Source organism: Narcine bancroftii, chromosome 1 (assembly GCF_036971445.1).
Source record: "Narcine bancroftii isolate sNarBan1 chromosome 1, sNarBan1.hap1, whole genome shotgun sequence".
Taxonomy (NCBI): Eukaryota; Metazoa; Chordata; class Chondrichthyes; order Torpediniformes; family Narcinidae; genus Narcine; species Narcine bancroftii.
Genome location: NC_091469.1, coordinates 199,697,291 through 199,723,382, shown reverse-complemented (window position 1 = coordinate 199,723,382; position 26,092 = coordinate 199,697,291). Strand labels below are relative to the sequence as shown.

The following is a 26,092-nucleotide window of genomic DNA, read 5'->3' as shown; positions in this document are numbered from 1 at the left end:
TGGAACAACATGAGCTCCCCTCCAATCCTCCAGCACCTCACCCATGTTAAGGAAATTTTAAATATTTGCCAGGCCCCCTGTAATTTCTACACAAGTCTCCCTCAAAGTCTGAGGGAATGTCATGTCAGGCCCAGGGGATTTATCTACCTTTATTCATTGTAAGACAGCAAGCACCTCCTCCTCTTTCATCTCTATATGTTCTACTCCACTGCTGCTCGCTTTCCTTCCTTCCTTATACACAATGCCAGTTTCCTGAGTAAATACTGATGAAAAAAACTGTTTAAGATCTCCCCCATCTTGTTCGGGTCCACACATAGATGACTACTCTGATCTTCTAGGGGACTAATTTTGTCCCTTACTATCCTTTCACTCTTAACCCTTTGGGTTTACCTTCATATTAACTGCCAAAGCAACCTCGTGTCTTCTTTTTGCCTTCCTGATTTCCTTCTTAAGTATTCTCTTACATTTTCTATAATCTTCTCATGCCTCATTTGCTCCTTGATGCCTATACCTGCTATACACCCTCTTAACCAGATCACCAATATTCCTTGGAAACCAAGGTTCCCTCTGCCCTTAATCCTGACAGGAACATGCAAACTCTGCATTCTCAATATTTTGCCTTTGAAGGCCTTCCACTTACTGAACACATCCTTGCCAGACAACAATTTATCCCAATCCACTCTTCCTAGATCCTTTCTCATTTCCATAAAAATTGGCCTTTCTCCAATAGAATCTCAACTCAAGGACCAAACCTATCCTTATCCATAATTAACTTGAAACTAATGTCATTATGGTCACTGGACCCAAAATGTTCACCTACATAGACTTCTGTCACCTGACCTGACTGATTTACTGATAGGAGATCAAGTACTGCATCCTCTCTCATTGGTACCTCTATATATTGATTTACAAATCTTTCCTGAACACATTTGACAAACTCCAAACCATCCAGCCCTTTTACAGTTTGGGAGATCTCCTCCTATCACACCTTTCTGTTTCTTACATCAGTCTGCTATCTCCCTACAGATTTGCTCTTCCAATTCTCTCTGACTATTGGACAACCCTATCAGAGTAGTCACACCTTTCCCATTCCTCAGCTCCACCCATATGTCCTCTGTAGATGAGCCCTCTGGGCTGTCCTGTCTAAGCACAGCTGTGATATTTTCCCTGACTAGCAAAGCCACTCCTCTCTCTTTCATCCCTCCCTCTTTATCTCATCTGAAACAATGGAGTCCCAGAACATTGAGCTGCCAGTCCTGCCCTTTCTGCAACAAAGTCCCTCTAATAGCAATAATATCATAATCCCATGTGCCAATTCACGCCCTAAGCTCATTTGCCTTTCCAACAATACTCCTTGCATTGAAATGAATACACCTGAGAACATTCCTGTCACGTACAACCCTTTGATTTCTGTCCTCACATGACCTTTATCCTCCTCCACTTCCATATCTACTCTCACACTCCGGTTCCCATTCCCCTGCCAATCTAGTTTAAACCCCCCTGGAGCAGCACTAGAAAACATTTCCTGTCAACCTCTTATCCCCCATTGATTCATGAATTGAATACCTCTGTTTTTCCCTTCCTGAAGCCAACAATCAGCTCCTTCATTTTGGTGACAGTGAGTGCAAAGTTGTTGTGGGTGCACCTTTCAGCCAAGTTTTCAATCTCCCTCCTGTATGCTGACCGTGAGCAAATGCAGATTTTGGATAAAAAAAAAAGGAGATGGGGTTTTAAAAGAGACCGATGTTGGATGATTTTCATGGCCTACTATTTTCCATGCATTTTGCATCCTGTCGATATTCTCCTAAAGTCCATAACAATCCTCCTTGTAGCCTACCACATCTCCAACATTTGAATTATCAGTGCAATGATAGGGTGCTAGTGATAATCCTGACCACTAGAGGGAGTTGGAGATGAGTTGTTGCAACTAGGAGTAGATTCAAAATGGATGCCTCGACAAGTTGTGAGTACTTTACCTAATAAAGTATAGTAGTTATAAAAAAAACCAGAGTTTCTTTATTACAATAAAAGAAACATCACATGCTACCAGGAGTGAAAGAAACACCAGGAGCAGAGATATAATGTTGATTATAATAGAGTGAAATTGTTCCATTTATTAACCTTTGGGCATAATGCCCTCACATATTCTAAATTTATCCACCTGGTAAATGCTGGGAATACATCAATTCATGGCCAGCATCACTGGGGGGGGGGGGGGGGGGGGGCATCCACAGGCCATGACCCCTAATGATTTATTATGCCCCCAACCACCTGCAGGCCAAGCCTTAGATGCAAAACTTTGCATGGGCAAAGGGCAAGGCACAGCCCCATGCAGCCACTCATGGAATTCCCTGGAGCTTGCCCCAGTTTCTCACCCCCAGCCAGCAACTGCTCTTTGAGATGTAGATCCTCACCTCCACATTAATGAGACCAGAATGACCCACCCCCTCCCCACACTGCCGTGCAGCTCTATTCCCACTGCTGCCAGTTTGGGTGTGGGACAACACTGCGCATGCTCCTTAAATGGCTTCCAAATCATGACCGCGCCCTTGGCTCCTTCAGCAGAGGTGCATTCATGCCATGGGGTTTTCTGGCAGCCATGAAACTGTCCGCTGCACTGTTTGGTGTTCTGTGATGTTCGCGGCAGTCACTTTTCAAAAGACCATGCGCCCCAGGTTTCCTGAGTTTGGTTTGGCTTTTTGGAGCCTTGATTGATGGGTGGATCCAGGACTAATGGGAGCCCATATTGACGAGAGGTTACATTGGTGTAAATTGAATTAAATACTGTATTAGTGTGTCATGTTGTTAGATTAAGCACTTCAAGGAAAGGGGATGTAATGATCGGGTCTTAGTGATAATCCTGACCACTGGAAGGAGTCAGAGATGAGTTGTTGCAGCTCAGAGTAGATTCAAAATGGACGCCTCCACAAGTCGTGAGTACTTTAGCTAATAAAATATAGTTGTTATAAAAGAATCCAAGTTTCTTTATTACAATAAAATAAACATCACAATCAGCACATTTGGAAGTTGTGCCCAGTACACCCAAGTCCATGACATAAGTATATATTTTAAGAAAAGCATTCCCTGTGCTAAAACTGTGATAGAATATGTTCACCACAGAGACTCTGCGCCAACTTCTCAAGAGGCAATAATGGATGGGAAATAACTGTTGCCCTTGCTGGTGTTACACCTGAGAACTTATATAAAGTGGAAGTAAATCAGAAGAAATGTATCCAGATAATATATATATAAAATTATATATATATATTAAGCTGACAAAGTAAGGCTGGCATGAACATTTACACAGATAAACTGCACCAGAAGGGTGATTCATTGTTAATAGCTGTTAATATTGCATGTAGCAAGTTGAAATCTCATAGAAACACACAGCAGCAAGATTAGTTCCCCAGTATTCAGCAGACCAGAGCTGGAAGTGCTTCTCTCTGGAGAAGCTTTCTCACCATGACGACAGAGATCAGACACAGTTTTTGCTCCATTAATTTTTAATGGTAATGACTCCTACAGATCCTCTTCAGTAATGTTTGGTTTTTATAGCACATCAAGGCCATTTATTCCCAATGAGGTTAATGACTACTCGATTCCGCCATGCTTTTGTTTTTAATCTCCTGTACTGTGTGGTTTGAAGGATTGTTTCGTGACATTCAAACCCTGAATTGAGCCTTTATGAAGGAGGCAATTTGGCGTGGCATAATCTGACTGTTGTAAGTGATTCTTTCACCGCTATCTCATTGCTTTATTAAGGGGAGTGAAGAGATGATTTTGTGCAACATTTGATCGAAAGGAAAAGCTCCATCCTGTATCATGTCGACCACTTGCAGTTAAGATGTCCAAATAATGGTCTATTCCCTCTGTCATTTTTTTGTTGTTGCTTTGACTGTTTCTGAAACATCATCATAAGAGAACACAAGATGTAGGAACAAAAGTAGTCCATTTGGCCCATCGAGTCCACTCTGCCAGGACAGGATCCATGCAGTTATTGCATTCCACAGCAACATCACCTCCAAAAGAATTTAAAGTAGAAAAATAAGAATTGATCAAAATTTGAGTACGAACCATTTGACAGTGACATGGGATGTGAGGAGTACTTTAAAGGAGAAAGCCTTTAATCCAAAAGCCAGCACCTCCAACAGTGCCATTGGACAGATTAAGGCTCCCACACCAAAACACTGGTTGTCCCTTTATAATTTAAACAAATGAAAAGCTTTTTTTTGTGTGTTATTTTGTGTGCTTAACAATAAACAGAATCTTGACTCTTGAATCCTGATGAGCCAACCATTTCTGACCATGGATGCTGCCTGACCCACTGAGCTTTTTCAGCTGCTCAGGATTCCAGCATCTGGAGTTTCCCTCTGAATTCATCCTCAAATTAAGACAGAGAATGGTGAAAAGTCTTAGCATCTGTGGGGAGAGAATCATTGGTGCTAAATCAGAGCATCAGCAGATAAGGGTGGAACACAGAAAGTACTCTTTGTGGCTGCATTTTGTTGGCACCTCTTGTTCAAGTTCTGGGAACACAAGAATACACTAAAATAGAAACAGGAATAGAATAGTCTGTTCCTCCTACATGCCCCATCATTTAATATAATCTTGATTTGATCTATTCCAGACCTGAACTTTCATTGCCATAGCCTCCAAACTTCCACCAATCATTGAAAGCAAACAAACAGGCGCAGCAGGCAGTTAAGAAAGGAACTAGTTTGTTGATGTTTGAAGCAAGAGACTGAGTTCATGAGCAAGGACTTCACGAGTTACACAAGGCCTTGGTGAGACCACAGTAGGAGGATTGTGTGCCATTGATGTTCTGATGGCATGATACAACGTTGTCGACATCTGATACTTTTCAATATCTGATCTGTTACATAATGGCATCGCTATTCTGTAGGTCACACATCCATGTGAAAGTAGCTCAGTGGGAGGTGGGTCCAATTCTCAAGGTCCAGGTAAGCACAGACACCACTGAATGAGTGCTGCACATTTAGAGGTGCAAAGTTTTATATGAGATGTTTAACCCCCTTCAGTACTCTGAGATAGAAGTTGTGGTAAAGAAAAGTCTACTCTTAACCCTCAATTATGATGTCAGCATGCTGATTATTGGGTTGTTCATTTAACAGGTGGCCATTGGTTCTGGGCAGCAAGGGGCTACTAGGCCTAGATCAGGGAGGAGAGCCAAGCATGACTGAGAGCTGGTTTGGGTAGGTTGGGTTAGAGCAGTGATTTTCAAACTGCCCCCCCCCCCCCAAACCCACATACCACCTTAAGCAATCCCTATGCCATAAGTGCTCGGTGACAGGTGGTAAGTGAGTGGGAAAGGAAGGTTAAGAATCATTGCTCTAGACCCAATTGTTACTGAAATATTTTGCTTGAGAGAAATTGTTATTGGCCCATTTTTTTTTTTGGAGATATGAAATAGTGCACATGATGAGTCAATTAGGTATAGTGGTCAATTAAAACAGTGGTTTTCAAACTTTTTCTTTCCATTCACATACTGTCTTAAGCAATCCCTTAATAATCACAGAGCATTTATGGCGTAGGGATTGCTTAAGGTGGAATGCGAGTTTAGGGGGGCGGTCCATGGTTCCTTAAAAAGCAAGCACCTCCACCAACTTTCCTCTCCTTTTAACTTGTGAGGGAAACAAAAGAAAATGGAGGGAAAGTGGGGAAGTGAGGAGGAATGGGACAAGGGCTTGGACTCTTAGTGAGCTGTAAAATTACTCCTTAAAGAAAATTGTCAGGCAGGTCAGCAGATTCCTAGGTATGTAGGCTGGGCATTTTGAATAATTAAGAGTCTTAAACAAGGGCATTGCATCCACTATCTAAAAGCCAACAGTACAAGGTAGAAATGACTGAACGTTCAGTGATTTCAGTGTTGCTATAATGTCATGTTTAACTTTAATTCGTGGTCCATCTGGATCTGACGTCCATGTGGACAGAGCCAATTTCTGAATCAGTTCAAAAAGAAAAGGTGGGGGGGGGGATTGTTTTATTTCTTAAGTAAGAGCCATTTATTGATGAAATGATGATAATGTAACCTATGCAAAACACTCCTAGAAGAGCCAGTGAAAACAGCATCTGTCAAAATGGGAAGTTACAGCCTCAGGGTTAGAGACAACCCAAAGAGGAGGGACGACTCCTGTTTTACTTCAGCTCCCTGTTCAAATCTTCCGACATGGCAGCTGTTAGTAAAACATTATAAGGCAAATATGTTCCCCAGAAGGAATTGTGTCCCTTCACATTCAGAGAATAGGCTTGGTGGAGGGAGTTACCTTTGACCCCAGTCACTTTCTCTGTTCTTTCTTAACCTTTTAAACTTATACAAATCCATTGGCCTTTTCAGGGAACTGGGTGTCAAGTGAAATATGAGACACCTTTGCGCTCCATTGACATCTGGTCCATCAGCAGCTCCTCCAGGACTTTGCTGTTGCTAAAACAGGAACCCCCCCCCCCCAACCCCCCCACAGGTACCGTACAAGTGCTTTCCTGTCCATATGAGCACACTGCCATCCTTACAGCAGTCTAGTTGCTGAGTATGAGAATGGAATATATTTTAAAATGTTTGTCTTGTGATTCTGATTGCTTCTGATTTGATGTGACTGCTTTGCCAGCAATGCAACTGGTTCTTTAAACTGCACTGAAAGATTAGATACTCAACATATAAATAGTAAGTGTAGCAACTGTGTTGTAATGTGAAATGAAGAACGAGAAAATGACCAGACGTAGTCGAGTTGAAGTTCAGTGAAAGTAGTTTTACTCAGTCACCTGCAGCTTTTAAAACCCCGCGTGTTCCAAATGATGTCATCACATTAAGACATCACGACATCACTTGGAACCTCCCAAGTTGGTTTGATTAAGCCTCCAGTGAGCCACTACATGGGCCCCTTCCTCAAGAACTGGCGATAGGAGGTTAATCCTCTGGTGCCATTAGTGTCCTCCGCTCTTGGGCAGTCGTCTGCACCTTTGCATCGGGGTCGTGGCAAGGGCCGATCAAGGTTGAGATGATCAGGCTTTAGTCGGTCAATCGTAAATGTCTCTGGATGCCCCCAATGTCCAGTACACAAGTTGTACGATTGTTTTGTAACCCTCTGCAGGGGCCTCTTACAGCCTTTGTAAGGGTGGCCTGTGTGCACCTCTACACACAAACACAAACTCACAGACCCAGAGTTCCTTTGGGAGGAAGGGTATCATTGTTCCATCCCTGGATGTAGGAAATGGGGCTAACTTTCCAAGCCGCTCCCAGAATTTTCCTAAAACTTCAGATGGTGGCACCTCCTGACCACGTGCTGCGGGTGTGAACTCCACAGGTACAATGAGCAGGGCTCCATAAACTTGGCTGATGAGGATTTGAGATCCTTCTTGGGTGTCGTTCTTATTCCCAGGCAAATCCAGGGCAGCTCATCTGTCCAATTAGGTCCCTGGAGGTGGGCCATCAGTGCAGCCTTCATGTGTCTATGGAACTGCTCCACCAGGCCATTCAGCTGTGGGTGGTAGGCTGTTGTGTGGTGGAGCTGCATTCCCAGCAGTCATGACAAAATATCCCAGAGTGCGGGGGTAAACTGTGGGCCTTTGTCAAAGGTGACATGTGTGGGTAGGCCAAACCGAGATACCCAGGCAGAAATAAAACATCTGGCGCATGAATCGGTCGATGAGTCCGTCATAGGAACTGCCTCTGGCCACCTAGTGAATCTGTCGATGACCATTAACAAGTACTTAAACCCTCATGACACCAGAAGTGGGCCAACAATGTTGACACATGCGTGGTCAAATCTGCGCTGTGGTGGCTGGAAAGGCTGAAGTGGCGCCTTCACATACTTTTGCAGATTGGCCAGTACATGACTTGCTTATTGAATCCATGCCATAAAAATTTGTCGGCCATCAGGCGAACTGTTGTTCGAATGGAGGGGTGGGACAGTCCATGAATAGCATAAAAAAATGCAACGTCTCCATGCAGCAGGGACAATAGGGTGAGGCTGACCTGTGGAAACATTGCACAGGAGAGTGGTACCTTGCAGCCCAAAGGTTACATCCTCAGGTTGCAGGCTTATGACAGCAGTTCTATAAGACAGGAGTTTGTCGTCCTGCCACTGAGCTTTGGTGAGCATCATGGAGAGTGGGCAAGTACTGCTTGAACAGAGGAGCAGGACAGGGCATCAGCCACCACATTACTCTTACTGGAGATGTGCTTAATCCTGATTGAAAACTCAGATATGTAAGATAGGTGGTGTGGCTGGCGGGAAGGAGAACATTAGATGTTTGTAGTCAGTAAAAACCATGAAGTCCCTGCCTTCCAAAAAATAGTGGAAGTGTCTGACCGCTTTGTACAGGGCCAGCAGTTCCCTATCAAATGTGCTGTATTTTGTTTCTGAAGGGCTGAGGTGCCTACTGAAAAATGCTAGAGGCTTCCATTGCCCATTGGTGTACTGTTCCAAGACCCTGCCTACTGCTGTGTCGGACGCGTCTATTGTACAGGTGGTTGGTGCATCCATTTGTGGAATGCTATCGTCATCTCCTTTGTCCACTAGAGGTCTTTAGCATTGCTGGACATGAGGTCGAAGAGGGATTTCATAATACGAGCTGCAGAGGGTAGAAAGCGACAATAGAAATTGACCATCCCCACAAATTCCTGGAGTCCTTTGATGGTATCAGGCCTCGCGAATTTGAGGATAGCTTCCACCTTGCTAGGCAATGGAACAACACCCCAGCTGCTGATCTGATGTCCCAAGAACTCGACACACCTATCATATGGTAAGCGCCCTTGACCAGAACACAGCCAGTTGTGTTGTGGATTTCCTTCAGGACTTACCTGAAGTGCCTGAATTTGCACTTGGCATGGTTAGCCCAAACTCCTGTAGGTGGCGGCAAAGTAAATGCAGATAGTGCAGATGCTTTTCACGGGGGTGGCTGGTGACAAGTATATTGTCCAAGTATAAGAAACAGAAGTCCATGACACTGCGTCCATTAGTGGCTGGAATGTTTGTGCGGCATTTTGAGCCCAAAAGACATACTCAAAAATTCAGAGGCCAAATGGTGTTATATTAGGCACATCCTCCTGGTTTACAGGTATTTGATGGTAACAATGCACCAAGTCAATTTTAGAAAATATCCTGGCTCCATGAAGATTAGCTGTAAATGGGGCATAGGGTAGTGGTTTGCAGTGGTAGGGTCTTTGAGATGTCTGTTATCCCCACCAGGTCTCCAGCCTCCCGTGGCTTTGGGCATGACATGTAGCGGGGAAGCTCATGGCTATCAGACCTGAGTATGATTCCAAGTTCCTCCCTTTTGTGGAATTCTTATTTTGCAAGCCGCAATTTGTCAGGTGGCAGGCATTGGGCTCGGGCATATATAGGAGGTCCTTGGGTGAGGATGTGGTTTGCAATGCCATTTTTGGGTGTGGTAGTGGAGAACTGGGGAGTGACAATGTCCAGAAACTCCACAAGAAGTTTGGCGAATTAGTTGTTCAAGTACTCCATGGCACCTAGGTGCAGAGCAGGTAGTTTGGGTTTTCCAAAACAGAAAGTCTGGAATGTTGTGGTGTTCACCAAATAGCACCCTTTTAAGTCCACCATCAGTGAGTGGGCCCTGAGGAAGACAGCACCCAGCAATGGCCAGGACACAGCAGCAAGAATGAACTTCCATGTGAACTTATTGCTGAATTTCAAGGGTATCGTCTGTGTTCCATACGTACAAATTGAACTGTTATTCACTGCAGTGAGCGCCGGACCCATGCTCCTGGTATGGGTGTCAAAGCCCAAAGGAGGACTAGAAATTTGCACTGGGAGAGTTCGTCTCAGATGTAGAGTCGGCTGTTACGGTGGCCAGTAGCTGCAGCCATTGTCACAGAGTCGGCTTGTCTGGGGGAAGGTGTGCCCTCATCACCAGTACACACAGAGCCTGGGCCTTTGGGTGCAATGCAGCTCTAATTTCTGTGGGCCTTGGTCCTTGCTGTTTTGCGTACAACAGAATGTCTGCATGGGCAGCCACTGTTCGAGGGTTATCAAAGTCCTTGTCAACCAACATGAGGTGGATGTCTTCTGGTACATGCTCTAAAAACAACTGCTCAAAGTGCAAGCAAGGCCTATGGCCGTCTGTCAGTGCCAACATGTCTTTCATTAACTCTGAAGGGGCGCGGTCTCCAAGGCCATTGATAGTCCCCAAGGCCATTGATATGGAGAAGCCGTGCAGCTTGCTTGCATCATGAGAGACAGTAAATTTGGAGCAGGAGGGGTTTTAGGGCTTCGTGCTTGCTGAGAGCTGGTAAGTCCTGAAGGAAATCCACAACACAACTGGCTGTGTTCTGGTCAAGGGCGCTTACCATATGATAGTATTTAATGGCGTCCACTTCTATCTTGCGAATGTGGAACTACACCTCAGGCTGCCTGAACCAAACTTCAGGTTGAATGGTCCAAAAGACAGGCAGTTTGAGCAAAACCGCTGCGTTGTCCATATTGGGTCCAAAATCCATTTGGCCCCGTCGGGGTCACCAATGTAACAACTGTGTCGCAGTGTGAAATGAAGAACGAGAAAATGACCAGACGTAGTTGAGTCGAAGTTCAGTGAAAGTCATTACTCAAAGACTTTAAAACCCCACATGCTCCAAATGATGTCATCACATTGTGATGTCATAATAGCACTTGGAACCTCCAGAGCCAGTTCGATGAAACCTCTGATGAGTTGCTACATAAGTATGTTGTTAAGTAAGTAAACCTTTACTTCTTGAGATGAATTTTGAGGACTGTACAAGGTACAGGAGAATATTTCTTTTTGAATTCTAGACAGCAAACCTCCTTGGGTCAGCCTGGACTACCTGATCCATTACATCCCTGAAACTGGATATTTGGTTCTGATTCTCTCTAATTTAAACTTCCAGCATCTTCCATAAGCAAGTCTGAAATATCTTCCTGAATTCAAGGCTATTGGTCCTGAAATTTGAGGTACATTTTTTTTGGGACAATGTTGGTGTAGAACAGGTCAGAACTGTAATATTTTGTTCAGTTTTGGTAACCTCATTATAGGAAGGGTGTGGAAGCTGTAGATAAGTTGCAAATGAGATTGAGCAGAATGCTGCCTGGATTGGAGAACGTGTCTTATGAGGCAAAGAGAACAGAACTAGAGCTTTTCTCTTTAGAGCACAGAAGGATGACAGATGAATTACAAGATTATGAGAGGCATAGATAGGGTGAACAGCCAGCCCTTTTTTCCTGGGGTGAGACGAGCAAACTCCAGAGGACATCCGTATGAAGTGAGGGGAGGAAAGTTTAGGGGAGATGCCAGATGTTTTTTTACATAGAGAGAGGTGGGTGTCTGGAATGCATTGCCAGGGGTAGTTGTGGAGACAGACACATGGATGCAGGAAAAATAGGAGAGGAGATCATGGATATAAGGTAGGGGAGGTTTAGTTTGTTTAGCAGGTTTAAATAGGTTGGCACAACATCATGTTGTAATTCTCTGTCCTAACTGGTTTGCTTGTATGGCAATAGAAATACCACTTCAAGCAAGAAATGATAAATCACTGGAAAAATTCAGCAGATAAAGCAGCATCTGTGGAGGCAAGGGGGCAGTGGGGGCATTGCAGATCGATACTCTGTATCAGAAGTACTACTTGCATCTCTGTTCTATTGTCTAGCAAAGCATTTTGTTATTTAAAATTACTGGCTATCAACTGGGTGGACATGAGATAGACATAGACCAATGGAAAGTTAAGAGTTGTGTTGGGATGACACCTCATGAGACATTTTCACTCTGGTGGAAATTGCTGAGATCTTGATCTCCTTTGTCCTGTTTGCCCTTTCTTCGTAGTGACCATGACCATGAGCATTCCTTTGCACTCAGACAACAAAAAGCACACAGAATGGCAATTCTGTACAATCATTCCCCATTCCCAGCTGTAGCCCTGGAGAAATGGGAGGAATGTTTTCTAACAAGTTTTTTCTATTTGCTATATTTCTATTTGTTGCAGGTTTCAATGACCTATTGCAGTAACTCCAGAGAGTAATAAAGCTCAGGGTTTATTCTTCAGCTATGTTGACCTTGTGCAGCCATCATAGAGAGCAATAGCCTCCAGAAACCATCCAAAGTTCCTGCCAGTATCCTAACTCCTGCCAACTCGATCAGCCCTTGTGCTGGTTGATCAATGCCCCAATTTTTGAATTCTCATTTCTATTTGTTTTAAAATCTTCCACAATTTGACTGCCACCACCAAACCCAGCTCTGCAAATTCCTCCAGCTGACACATCCACAAACCTCTGCCCTCTTTGCTGGCACCTGGTGCACTTCTGATGTTTGTTCCTCTATCACTGACAGATTGCCTACAAGACATTGGAGTTCCCACCAAACGCAGGCAGGTGAGACGAGTGTGGGCAGGACAGTTTTGTCCATGTAGACAGGTTGGGCCAAGGGGCCTGTTTCCACACTGTATGATTCACTATTTCTTCAGTTTATGTCGGGCAAGGACAGGGAAAGGGTGCTGTTATTTTGTGAGTGCCTTTTGTTTGATTGGGCACAGAATTTGAGGTGTCTCAGTGCAAAGAAAAAATACATTAGGGTTCATAGTAGCTTTCAAGGGAGTTTGGTATCCGGGGCCTTGTGAGTTTCAGGGGAGTGTGGGAACAAGGCCCTGTGCACTTCAGAGTAATGTAGGAATGGGCCCTGCGTGTTTCAGGGAATGTGGAATGGGGCATTGAGTTTCAAGGGACTGTGAGATCCAGGACCTTAGTGAGTTTCAGGGGACTGCTGGAAATTGGCTCCACGAGTTTCAGAAGAGTGTGGGAACAGGGGCTCTGTGAGTTTCAGAAGAATGTAAGTTTCAAGTAAATGTGCAAACCAGGGCCCTTGGAGGGACAACATTACATAGACCAAACTGGCGAGATTTCCAAATAGTCAGAGAGTGTGTTAGCATGGCGTTACTGAGCCCAGCATTTGAAGTACACCTTTTCAATCAGGAATTTGTTAAGCCTTTGCCTTCTGCAATCAATGTTTAAAAGCTTTGCCAGTGCAGTTACAAAGTCCTGCTACCACAAGGTGGTGCCTTTTAAACTGCACAAACAGCTTGTGTGAATGTCCCAGGTTTTGGCTAAGTTATAAGAATGCAAAAACTGCTGTTGAAAGAAACAAAATTGTTATCCAACATTGAAAAGGTCAGTGCTCCTGGAGTTATAAACTCATACATCACGGAAATGGTCCCTTCAGTCTGCTGAATCCACACTGTCCATCAATCACTTATCTACTCCACATGCAAACTCTGCAGCAATGATGGCAGTGATCGGGGGGGGAAAGTCATGCAGCTGGAGGTTTGAGGCAGCAGCTCAACAATCCACATTACTGCACTGTCCTGAAGATGAAATGCGAGTCATGAAGATGAAATAGGATTGATGCACGGCACACTTACTGAGTGTTTCCCATGATTTCATATTCTCTTTCAGATGCTGACTGACAGACTGAGATTTCCCATTTCTGCAGTTTTTTAAAATTTCAAGACGCATTTGAACCCTTGATGGTAAACTGTGTAATGATAGCTTCACTAGAAACCTGATAGGTCCAACAGCAACTAGCTGTAACCATCAAAATCTCCCTTCGGGCAGAAGATACAAAAGTCTGAAGTCCAGAACCTTTAGGTTCAAGAATGTTTTTTTCCACTGGGCTCTTAAACCTTCCCGAACTACATACCCTCACCCTAGGCAACTCCAGGGGTACCAATGAAGTGAGTGCACCATTCTAACACCGCTTTGTTTTTGCATGACTACATCTGTTAATATTTATCTATCCTTTTATATTTTTTCTCTTGTGTGGTAATGTAATTTATGCTTATTATTTGTTAATATATTTTACGTACCTATTTAGCTGTAACAAATAAGAATTTTCATATATATATTTATATATATATTTTTTATATATATAGAATTTTACAGTATCTGTATTTGTATGACAAAATCTGGTCATCATCATCAGTGGTGTCCATCAAGTGAATATTATTGGTCGGGTACACCCTCCAAACCAGCCATTCTCAACCTTTTTTCAGCTATAGGACTCTGCTCAATGTTTATAGGTCCCTTCCCTTTGAAAAAGTCAAGTTTTGGTTTCTTCCATGCTTTTATCAACAAGAAAACAAGATGAAGATGAAGGAGATGATTGTGGTCTTCAGGAGGACCAGGAACGACCACCCTCCATAAAAAACTCTGTAATAGAGTGAGTGGAGAGTACCAAGTTCCTTGGAGTTCACTTAACCAGTGACCTATCATGGACACGCAACATCTCCTCAGTTGTCAGGAAGGCAGAACAGCATCTGCACTTCCTGAGAAGACTGAAGTGAGCAAGGCTGCCAGGTGCCATTATGCGAACCTTCTGTACAAGCTCTATCGAGAGTGTCCTGGCCGGCTGCATCACATTTTGGTATGTTCACTGCAGAGAAATGGATCAGAGGACAATCCACAGGATCACAAGAGTGGAAGAAGGATCACTGGAGTCTCCCTCTCACCCTTCTTCCCACCTCCATCACCCCCCCCCCCACCCATTGACATAATCTACTGGAATAGTTGTCTGAAGAAACATAGAAAATAGGTGTAGGAGTAGGCCATTTGGTCCTTCAAGCCTACACCACCATTCATTATGATCATGGCTGATCAGTACCCGGTTCCTGCCTTCTCCCCATACCCCCTAATCCCCTTGGGCTCAAGGGCCAAATCTAACACTTAAATATTGACAGGGAACCAGCCTCAACTACTTCCTGTGGCAAAGAATTCCACACATTTACCACTCTCTGAGAGAATAAATTTTTCCTCAGCTCAGTCCTAAAAAAAATTCCCCCTTATCCTTAAACTATGGCCCTTGGTTCTGGTTCAACCTTCCTGTGTCTAGTCTGTCTAAACCCTCAAGAATGTTATGTTTCTATAAGTTCCCCCCTCAATCTTCTAAATTCCAGAGAATACAAGCCTAGTCTATCCATCCTTTCTTCATATGCGAGTCCCTCCATCCCCGGGCACACAAAATCATTGAGGGTACTTTCCACCCTGCACACAGCTTCTTTCAGCTGCTTGCATTGGAGAAGAGATACGGGAGGATCAGAGCCAGCGCCACCAGGCTGAGAAACAGCTTCTTCCTACAGGCAGTGAGAATGCTGAAGGACCAAAGGAAGTGCTCACTCTAAACATTCGAGACTCTCATATTCATGAAACAATATTTATTATTTATTTGTATAGATGAAATACTTGTTCTACTATGTATTGTTTGACTTTCTGTATGTATGTTATGCCTGGTTGTTTGTCTACATGCTTTTGCACCAAGGACTGGAGAATGTTGTTTCATTGGGTTGTACTTGTACAATCAGATGACAATAAACTTGACTCTCCTAAGACTACATAAAAAACATAAAAGGTATTTGTTATGTGAGGTGAAAAGAAAACAAGGCTTTTGTTTAAATGTGCTGTTGCTCCCTGGGGGTGGGGGGGGGCGAAGGTACCCCATTGAGAATGGCTGATCTAACCAATACTGTGTGACCTTCACCATCTGTGTGAGAGATCCCATTGGACCTGGGGTAGTGGAAAGACAGCACTCTGATGGTGCAGCATTCCCTGGGTAGGGCTCAGCAATACCTCAGTGGTGACTATGCCTCGGGCAGAGCTGTGTGAGATCAGGCCTTGGAGTGGTTGAGCTTCACCTCCCATCCACTCGTGATGGAATGGCAGAGCGGACTCAATAGGCCAAATAGCCTATTTCTACTCCTACATCTTATGTCTAACACTAGGAGATAGTTAAGTTTACAATAGAAATACCTAAAACTACTGAAAATATTAAAACACAAAGAAAAGATTAAAAACATTTAAATAACACAAAACTATTCATCCCTTTCTTCCTGTCCCAATAACTATGAATGGAGACCCGATCAAAGGCACTTCTCTGATGGGAATTGACCTCCACCAGTACATCTTAATGTACGTGCCAATAAACCTGAGCTGAACTTGATTCCCCAGCTGGAGATACACCAGCAGCAGCATTTGAGCTTCACTGTGAAGCCATCCATTGGGCAGAGAGAGAGATGTTCTAGCAAGCCCTGGAATTACACAGAGTCTGCAGAAGCCAGGCATGCAATCACCTTGGAGCAACCAAACAGCATCAGCTCCCTCCAGCATCAGTAGTGATCTGGTTCATCTTACTCACACTATATCCCCCTCAGCATTGTTTCCTCACTGTTTCAGTTTTAGGGAAGGGCCTTAACATCAACACTTCTTCTCTCCCCATGGCCTCCTAATTGGTCTGCTGAATGTTTCCATCATTTTCTGTTTGCTCCTTAAAGCAATATTGCCTAGATAGGCTGCCACCTATTTCCTGTTGTATCACAGTTATTTTAATTAAAGGATTTAGGAGATCTTGAGGCCGTGAAACTGAGGAAAAATTGCAAGTCTTTTCATATCTTTTTTTCCCCCCACTTTAAAATAGTCTTTCTAATTATTTAAGGCAGCCTTTCCAATAATTTGCTTTAATAGTTATTACATTTGACTAAAGATTTCCAAAATGTGAAAAATAAACCATTTAATTTTCTGTCTTAGTGTTTTTTTTTCTGTCCAAAGCAAAGCTCCTGCTCTATTCAGTGTCTCGTGGAATAATTTACTCATTCGGTACAACTTGTCAAATGTAACGCAGGAATTCCTGTTATTTCATTTTTTTGGTCTATCCTTGAAGCTTGTCAGTATAGGTTCTTTCATCACCAACACACGCTTCAAAACTCCTCCCAGGTGACCACATCTGAGTTCAAATTTCCATCAGTTTTGGAGAATTGGAATGATTCCAACAAATGGAGTCCCAATTGTTTCAGCTCCATTAGAGCTCTGAACTGCTTGCATGCTCTCTTCTTCAATTTTAAATGCTTCATGGTCTACTAGGATTGGTGACTCCTTGCATCTTATCTTTCATGCGCAGAGCTGTACAGTGAAGATTGAATAAAGTGTCAGTTTCCCATTCTGCATTCAGGATTCAAATCTCGTCAGTGTTTTCAGGGAGAGATTTGAGTTGGGTGGACCTGGGCTCTGTGCAGCTTGGAAGAATGGGAGCACATTTCATCGAAAGGAATGGAATTCTTGGAGGACTTGAAAGGGTAGGAACTGACAGGTCATTTTTTTATTCCTTGGATTTAGAGATTAGAATTTAGGAAAAGCCAATCACGAGAAGGAGAACGTCTTCCCTCATCTCTTTGCGATTCTTTGGGATTCTTTCCCTCTCAGAGACCAGTAGAGTCAGAGTGAGATCAATAGATTTTTGGAATCCCAGGAGTTTTAAGGAGAGGGGTGGGAATGAATGAATAGAACAAACCTTGCAACGCTGCCCTTTCAGTGAACAAGAACACGGCTACTCTTCTACCTCAGCTCACCCTCGTGAGCTTATTCAATATCCCCTCCAAATTCTTTCACTATCCATCAGTCTCTGCTTTGTTCTGATTTCCTCAGTGACTTGCTGTTCCACATCCCTGAGGTAAGAAAATTCCTGAGATTCACCATCATGAATTGTTAACCCCTTATCTTGAGAATGTGACTCCAGTTGTAGACACCCGCAGCCTGGGCAGAATTCCATTCTGCACCTACCCATCATGACCCCTGAAGAATTTTGAATGAATTAAATAAGAAACATATGAAACAGCCCCTCAGGCCTGTCAAGATGATTATGACTAATGTTCCCCAAGCCTCTTCTCCTGTGCCAGTTCTCCATAGTCCTTAATTCCTAAGTCTTTTTGACTTCCTCTTTAGTGCTCCAGCTGCCACAACCCTCAAGGTTAGGGAATCCCAGAGATTCAACACCCTCAAAGACATCTTCTGACATTTTTTTGTATTGACAGAGTAAAGTCCCTGAATACTTAATCTCTACTCAAAATAGAAGAGCCCAAAACCAGGAACCTTTCTGGAAAGAGGAGTAGAAATACCTTCATTTTGTGTTTTTGAATCTTTGGAACGCTTCATCCCAGAGAGATGAAGATGCTTAATGTGTTCCTGAAAATGGAAAATCAATTGAGCATTTATTGAAGAGATTACAAAATGAAACGGACTATTTCAGAATCAGAATTAGGTTTATTGTCAAACATTTGACTTGAAATTCATTGTTTTGTGGCAGCAGCGTTGTGCAGAACAAGGTGCAAAAAATTACTATAAATTACATTTTCATAGATACAGGATTTAAAAGACAAGTAATGCACAAAAAGAGAAAAAGTGACATACTGTCTCTTCAGAAATCTGACACCAGAGAGGAAGGAAGCTGTTTTGTAATGTTGAGTGTGTCTTCAGGCTCCTGTACCAGTCCCTGATGGTAGCAATGAGAAAAGAGGGTCCTTGATGATAGAAGTTGCTTTCTTGAGGCACCGCCTCTTAAAGATGTCCTTAATGGGAAGAACTAATCCCCACAATGGCTTTGGCCTAGTTTACAACTCAATCAGAATGCTCTCCACAGTTCACCTGCAGAAGTGTGCAAGAGTGTTTGGTAACATACAAAATCTTCTTAATTTCCTAACAAAATATAGCCACTGGTGGGCCTTCTTCATAATTGCATTGACGTGATGGTCCACGGATAGCCCTTCAGAGATGTTGACACCCAGGAATTTGAAGTTTCTTACCCTCTCCACTGCTGACCAATCAATGAGGACTGGTTTGTGTTCCCCTGGCTTCCCCTTCCTGAAGTCCACAATCAAGAGAAAGGAATCTGTAGGAACTCAATGAATCAGAGCATCATTGGGAAAGAAAGTATCTCCTGCCATAGCTAGTTGAAATCCTTCATTAATGCTGTGGAGGCAGAAAAGTTGGATGGCTGGAGATCCATCCAGAACACAAGTTCAAGTTTATATATCATCTGATTTTACCAGAAACACAAAAAACAGTGTACTTCAGTCCACAGTGCAAAACTGTGCAAAAGCACATACAGACAGAGCACACACATACACAAATACAGTGCATGTACATTTAAAATAAATATAATGAATAGATAGTGGAGAGGCAGAAAGTTGTTTTAGCATTTCACCAGCCTTCCTCAACCTGGTGATTCTAGCTGGAAGATGCTGCACGCGGGGTGGTAAAGATCTTCACTGATTTTGTAAGCTCTCTTTAAACAATGACCCCAGTAAATCACATCAATGGGGAGGGTGATCCTCTCTGCTGTTTTTATGGTCCTGTGGATTGACTTCCAATCCAATGCTCTACATCAACCATTCCACACTGTGATGCAGCAAGGTAGGATGTTCTCAATAGAGCTGTTGTAGAAAGCTGATACAATGACAGCTAGTAACCTTGCCTGCCTCAGCTTTCTAAGGAGGTGCAGTCCTCTTGTGTCTTCCTGACAAGTGAGATGTGTGTAGTAAATCATGAAAATGTAGAAACTATGGATGAAGTTAAACCTCAGCAGGTCAAACTGGGCCCTTTATGTAGCAAAGATAAAAATACGTAACCGACGGTTCGGGCTTGAGCCGTTCATCAAGGTATGAGAGAATGCTGGGGGGTGTCCATACAAAAATCTAGGGGAGGGGGAAGAGAGGTGGCAAAAGCAGGAGATGATAGGTGGAGAAAGGAAGGAGGGGACAGCAGCAAAGAGGGGGAGGAGGGATGGCTAGGGAAGGGGTAAAGGAGGGAAGAACTGGAAAGACAGGAAAGGGGAGAGGAAAGAAAAGGCAAGCAAATTTAGTAGAAAACAGAGAAGTCAATGTTAATGCCATTTAGCTAGAGGGTGCCCAGATGGTAAATAAGATGTTGCTCCTCCAATTTGTGGGTGGTCAGAGTAGGACAGTAGATAAGGCCATGGACCGACATGAGAGCCTGGGAGTGTGATTCAGAATTGAAATGGTTGGCTAATGGGAGGTCACTGTGGTTGCGGATGGAGAGGAGGTGCTTAGCGAAGTGATCTCCCAATCAGCAACCAGTCTCTCTGATGTAGAGAACATCACAAAGGATGTACTGGATCCTGTAAATAAGTGAAGTGTTGCTTCACTTGAAAGGCCTGTTTGGGGTTCCAGACCGCAGTGAAGGAAGAGGTGTGGGCGCAAGTGTTACACCTCCTGCAACCACAGGGGAAGATAGGAGTGCATGAGGAAATCATGAAGGGAGTGGTCCTGTGGAAGGCTGAGAGGGGAGGAGCAGGAAAAACGTGTCTGGTGGTGGGATCCTGTCATAAGTGCTGGAAATTCCAGAAGTTAATGTGTTGGATGTGGAGGCTGGCTGGGTAAGGATGGGGGGGAATTCTATGTTTGTTGCATCTGGGGGCCAGGGGAGATGAGAGGGAAATGGAGGAGATGGGGGTGATGCTGATGGTGGAGGGGAAGCCATGTTTGTGGGAGAAGGCAGACACTCAGAAGATCTGGACAAGAAGATCTCATCTTGAGAACAGGGGATGGAGTCCTTGCAGGGTTCAGAGTGTGAGGAAGTGAACTCAAGGTAGTTGTGGGAATTAGAGTTTGTAGTATATGTCAGTGGAAAGCTCGTCTCCCAAGATGGTGACAGAGAGATCCAGGAAGGGGAGAGCTTTATTAAAGATGGACCAGGTGAATTTGAAATCAGCATGGAAGTTGGCCACAAAGTTAATGAAGTTGGCCACGAAGTGGATGAAGTTGACAAGCTCATCGCAGGTGCATAAGACAGCTTTGATGTAATTGTCAATATACCAGAGGAAGAGTTGAGGGGTTTTGCTTCTGCTGGCTTGTAGCATGGATTGCTTCACAAAGCCCACCCATAGCTATTCCTTTAATTTGGAGGGAGTGAGATGAGTTAAAGGAGAAGTTATTTAGAGTGTCGTGTGTCCAAGACTCACTTCTTAAATTAACTTGGTGCTCTCTACTCTCTCCACTATTGAGCTATTAATGTGTAATGGAGGGTGGTCATCTCTGTTGTTCATGAAGTCTACAATCATCTATTTTGTCTTGACAACATTAAGACTAAGGCTGTTACTCTCATGCCATTTTGTGATATTTTCCACCTCTTCTCTGAAGTGTTACTGATTGTTGTTGCTGAAGAAGCCAACGACTGTTGTGTCATCTGTGAACTTGATGACTCTGTTGGAGCAAGATCAGGCAATGCAGTCGTGGGTCAGTAGGATGATCAGGGACTGGCTAAGCAAACAGCCCTGAGGTGCACCAGTGCTCAAGGTGATGGTGCTCAACATTCTGCTGTCAATCCAGAGAAACTGGTCTTTCCTTTAGAAGATCTACAATCCAGTTACAGAAAGTGATGTTGAGTCCCAGCAAGGTCAGCTTCTAAGGTATGAATGTATTAAACACTGAGCTGAATTCCATGAACTGCTGCCTGGCGAATGAGGCATCATTGTCCAGGTGGGTCAGGGCGGTGTGAAAGGACAAAGCTATAATATCATCAGTGGATTGGTTCCATCTGTAGGTGAATTGAAATGTGTCCAGCATCTCAAGAAGATGCACTTTGATACATTTCCTGATTCATTGCTCGAAGCATTTCATAATGGCGGAGGTCAGTGCCACTGGTCTGTAGTCATTGAGGCCTGTTTCTGTTGCCCTCTTTAGTACCAGGATGATGGTGGCAGCCTTGAATCCAGCAGGGATGATGGATTGCTGCATTGACATGTTGAAAATGTCCATAAGGACCTCTATCAGTTGGTTTGAGCAATCATTCAGTTCCCAACTGGATATGTTGTCTGGTCCCACTGCCTCGTGTGGGTTCACCTTCAATAGGATTCTCCTTACTTTCGCCACAGCTATGCAAGGGGCCTGTTCTTCAGGGGAGGATGGAGGTTTCTTTGGTGTCACCCTGTTTTTCCTCTTGAACCACGCATAGCAGATGATCCATATGTCCGGAAGAGAGGCATCGTTATTATTGATTTGCAAGGTAGTCTTGTGATCTGCTATAGCTTTGATCACTTGCCACATGTGCCTCATGTCACTAAGCTGACGGTGGACCTTCTATGTGTATTCATCCTTTGCCTTCCAGATTGAACAGTGATTCAGCTCTGGCTAATCTTAATGCCAACTTGTCTCCTGTCCTGAAGGCAGCAACACGAGCTCTGAGATACTAAATCCAAACATGGATTCTGATTGTTGTGTGGCATTTGATCTCTGTGATATCCTTGATGAAGTTGCTAATGTAGTCAGTCACTGAGCTAGTGTATAGTGGTTGTAGGTAGGTGCCTCCCTGAAACAGCTCCAGTCCATTGTCTCAAAGCAGTCCTGTAGCACTGCTGTGGCATCTCCCCCAGCCACACCCTGATCTCCCCGCAAACTGTCTTTAATTGTTTTACCAGCAGTCTGTATGCCAGGGTTAGCAGGATAGATATGCAGACTGAGAATCCTTGGTGGGATTGAGGGGCAGCCTTGAACGCACCACGGATGTTGCTGTATGGTTAATCTAGGGTGTTCTCTCCTCTGGTGGTTAAGTTGACATGATTTGAAACCATGGTAGAATAGTTTTCAGGTTGATATGGTTAAGTCGCCAGCCAAAATCCAACAACAATCAGAGTGCGACATCTGGGCTTCACAGATGCAACATAAATTAGGGTAGAAAAATCCAAGTTCTTCTGCAGAAGTACTACACTCATAAGTTCCATCAGATGAGATATTAAACCAAGGACCTTCAGCCTCCCTTGTGTGAATCTAAGAGATCCTATTTAATTATTTGGAATTAGACAAGAAGGAATGAGTAAAGAGCTTTTAAGTTTTCAAAAATAAACATCTCCAGCGATCTGACCTAGGGCAATCACATTGATATGATGGCCTAGAAAACACTCCAATGCTTCTACTTCCTTAGAAGTCTAAGGAAGTTTGGCATGTCACCCCTGTTGCTCAACAACTTCTAGAGGTGCTCCATTGAAAGTAGACTCGCTGGATACATCACAGAGTAGGACGGGAGCTGCCCTGCTCAAGATTGAAAAAAGCTTCAGAAGGTTGTGAATAAAATTCAGAGCATCACATAAACCTCCCTCCCCTCCATGGGCTCTACCTGTATATTCCGTTTCCTAGGAAAGGCAGTCAACACACAAAGGACCCATAATACCCTGGACACACTCTCTTCTCTCTCCTCCTAATGGGTTCAAGAATCAAAAGTGTGAAAGTGTTTTGTAAGAGGAAGTTTTATACATATCTAAAATGGAAAATTTTATATGTATATTTATGAAAAAAACCCAAAAATAAAATTTTCAAAAAAAAGTGTTGAAGTGTACATCAAAGGGCTTAAAAACAGTCCTTTCCCTGCAGCCATCGGGCTCCTGAATGAACCTCACAACAGTGCTCTCATGCTCGTTTGTTTGATCTTTTTTTATCGTAATTTTTCTATGCTCTGTAAATTGTGCTCTTGTACTTTAGACACAGTATAAACGTTAGAGCTTACCTGTTACACTGCCTGCAGAAGAAGCCTTCCCATTGTTTTAGATGGAATGTGCTAATAAACGTAAACTTAAAATTAAGTTTATGCACGGAGAAATCCAGTTAGCCTCTCTTCAAGGATAATTAACAAGAGCACATTTAAAATGTTTGAATTGAATTGCCTATTGACATGTACTAACATAAAAGGAAAGCTTTAGTTTTGCTTGCTGTCCAGGCAAATCAACCAATACTTGACCTCAACAAGCAGAACAAAAATTGAAAAAAAAATATGCAGAGTACAGTGTAACAAAAAAAAGAGATACATTCACGAAAGTCTTTGTCTTTTTCTGTGAAATCTTTAGTCAACCAGGTCTAGACATTCATAAACTTATCATCTCTTCATCGATGCAGGACCAAAGAATAAAAATTCCAAAGCCTTGTTGTTACAAAGGACACAGCTCTAAAATTTATCCTACAGGTATGTGATGAAATGGAGTCGAATAATTTATTGATTCTCTTCCCAGCCCAGTGCCCCATGTGTCTCGTTGCATTCCTGATAATGATTTTCTCTTAGCTTGATTCAAGGTTCTGTCAGTGGGTGATTCCTGCTTTAGACAGGACTGCTGTCAGGGAAATGGGTGTGTAATATATGTGCTATTAGATATTATTTTTTCTCTTACTATGAATTGTCACTTTACAAAAATGTCAAAGAGCATATCGCTAGTGAAAAACCCACTTACTAAAAGGACACATGATACAAATAAAAGGGTGTTCATTAACAATCTGATCTTCCTTATTTCTACTGTTCATTCAGTACTGCAATAACCTTATGGACCATTGTAGTTTGGGTGACTGGTATTGGCACAGGTTTCACATCCTTACAACCCCAACAGGAAGCTGAGTCAAACTTCTCTTGTTGTAAGTATCTAGAGGCTACAGGTACATCATTGCCTCAATCCATCAGAGTTCTCATAGCCTCCTGAAAAGACCATGTCGGTCAAAATTGTATAGCATTTGTGACCATTCTTCCCAGATGGTTGATATTTTACTGACCTTTGTCTGCAAATGTCTTTGTAACTCCTTCCATCCTTGCACCCACTCCAAATTTGTCCTCTTGCCCATTCACATTTTTCACTGGTCCAATTTTGAGGCTGTGTCTCATTCATTCTGCTTTTCCCTTCCTCAACCTTTCTCTACTTCTCCTTTAAGTCACTCTTTTAAAATCCACGTGCTGTTTTGACATCGTCTCCTGTGGCTTGGCAACAAAGTTTATTCACGAGAGACCACAGACACTGAAATCTGGAGCGAAACACAATCTACTCAAGGAACTCAGTGGGCTGAGCAACATCAGTGGGAGAAAAAGAATGGTCAACGTTTCAGATCAGAGCCCTTCATTGAGGATTGTTCACTTTAGTGAAGTAGCTGGTGCAATATGAAGACAAGTGATTCTGGTCAATTGAGAGTTCCAACTCACTAATTGAAGAGAAAGGAACAGGCACTAAATGACAATGCATTTTTGAGGAAAAGTGTGTTATTCCTTAACAATTGCATTTACCACAAACAATGCAATTCAATCATTCCTAAAGGGATTGAAGAATTCCAAAAACCTGGGAATAAGTAAGCTACAAGTAAGGATTTAGATTTAAGACACTACAGATGCCAGAATCTGGAACAAACAATAATCTACTAGGGGAACTCAGTTGTTTGAGCAGCACCAGTGGGAGATAAAGGATGGTCAATGTTGCAGGTTGGAATCCTTCATCAATGCTGAGATGCAGAAGGGAGATAGACAGTAGAATGAGGACGTTGGACAGGGGGCAGAAAGGGATTGGTGAGCCAGGGAAGAGTGAAGACATTTGGGGGTGGAGGGGGCGAAGGCAGTTGATTGGCAGGTGCCAGGCAAAGGGAAGGGGAAAAAATGGGGTGGGGGATCAAGTGGAGGAAGAGTCATCCAGGGTGAAACTGGAGACAGCTGGGGAAGGGAGTGTGATACGTGGAAGCAAAGGTCACTACAAAGGTCGGAGGTGGTAAAGGTGATAATAGGGGAGAGGTAAAAGGCAGATTGGACCTAATGGAACCAAAGTGGGGGGAGGGGAGGGAGACCTGGATGGAAAGTGGATGGAACTGGAAGGAAAAATAGGATGAGAATGGATGGAGGTCTGAGTAGGAGGGAGTGTGAGAAAAAGGATAGAAGTGAGGGGACTAAGGGGAAGAAAGACTTATCTTGAACCCTGTGGTTTATTACTCACCTGTAGTGGTCTCTACCTAATAGTCATTTGTATTGAAGACTGATTGATCATAGCTGGGATTGTGGAAACAAAGAAATCTGCAGTAGCATTCAGCTGAGCATGTCCATTCTGAACAATAATAAACAGAGCTGCTGCCATTCACCAGTCCTCTGTTGATCTCCATCAGGACTAACCTTGACTGTATTCAGTAAAAGATTGCTTGCCTTCGGCAAAGCAGCACCGTGAAGCATAGAAAACTGTTGGAAATTAATGAAAAAAAATTGGGCAGTCACTAAAGGAATGCAAACAGAAATCTCCAAAAGGCCAGCTCACTCATGAATGAAGGTGTGTGTTATTTATTAGAACCTGGAATGGGGTATGTCCATACATGTAATACAATCCTGAGGATTTGGAGATGATTCACCAAGCCTCTCATCTTAGAGCACAATAATGCAATTTCAGCGTAACAAGAAAGCAAAGTGAAAATCTACTCACTAAGGTAAAGATTGGGGTACTTGGGCTTCGAGTTGCTAAAATTTCGAAGAGAGAATGAGAATGAAACGTAAAATCCTGC

General features: G+C 43.3%; 1 long non-coding RNA gene across 12 annotated transcripts in view; it reads left to right on the top strand.

Annotated features, from left to right (window-relative positions):
* The first annotated feature begins 5,159 nt into the window (after positions 1-5,159).
* LOC138737341 (uncharacterized) overlaps positions 5,160-26,092 on the top strand; it is a 78,302-nt gene continuing 57,369 nt past the window's right edge. For 8 of the 12 annotated variants that reach the window (XR_011340873.1, XR_011340867.1, XR_011340874.1 and 5 more), the window contains exons 1-3: positions 5,163-5,213; positions 13,434-13,711; positions 23,702-23,768. This is a non-coding gene — a long non-coding RNA (uncharacterized lncRNA). Of the gene's footprint in view, positions 5,214-10,656; positions 10,710-10,787; positions 10,947-13,433; positions 13,712-16,923; positions 17,099-23,701; positions 23,769-26,092 lie in introns of those variants that run through there. The other 4 variants (XR_011340869.1, XR_011340871.1, XR_011340866.1 and 1 more) reach the window with 4 other exon arrangements.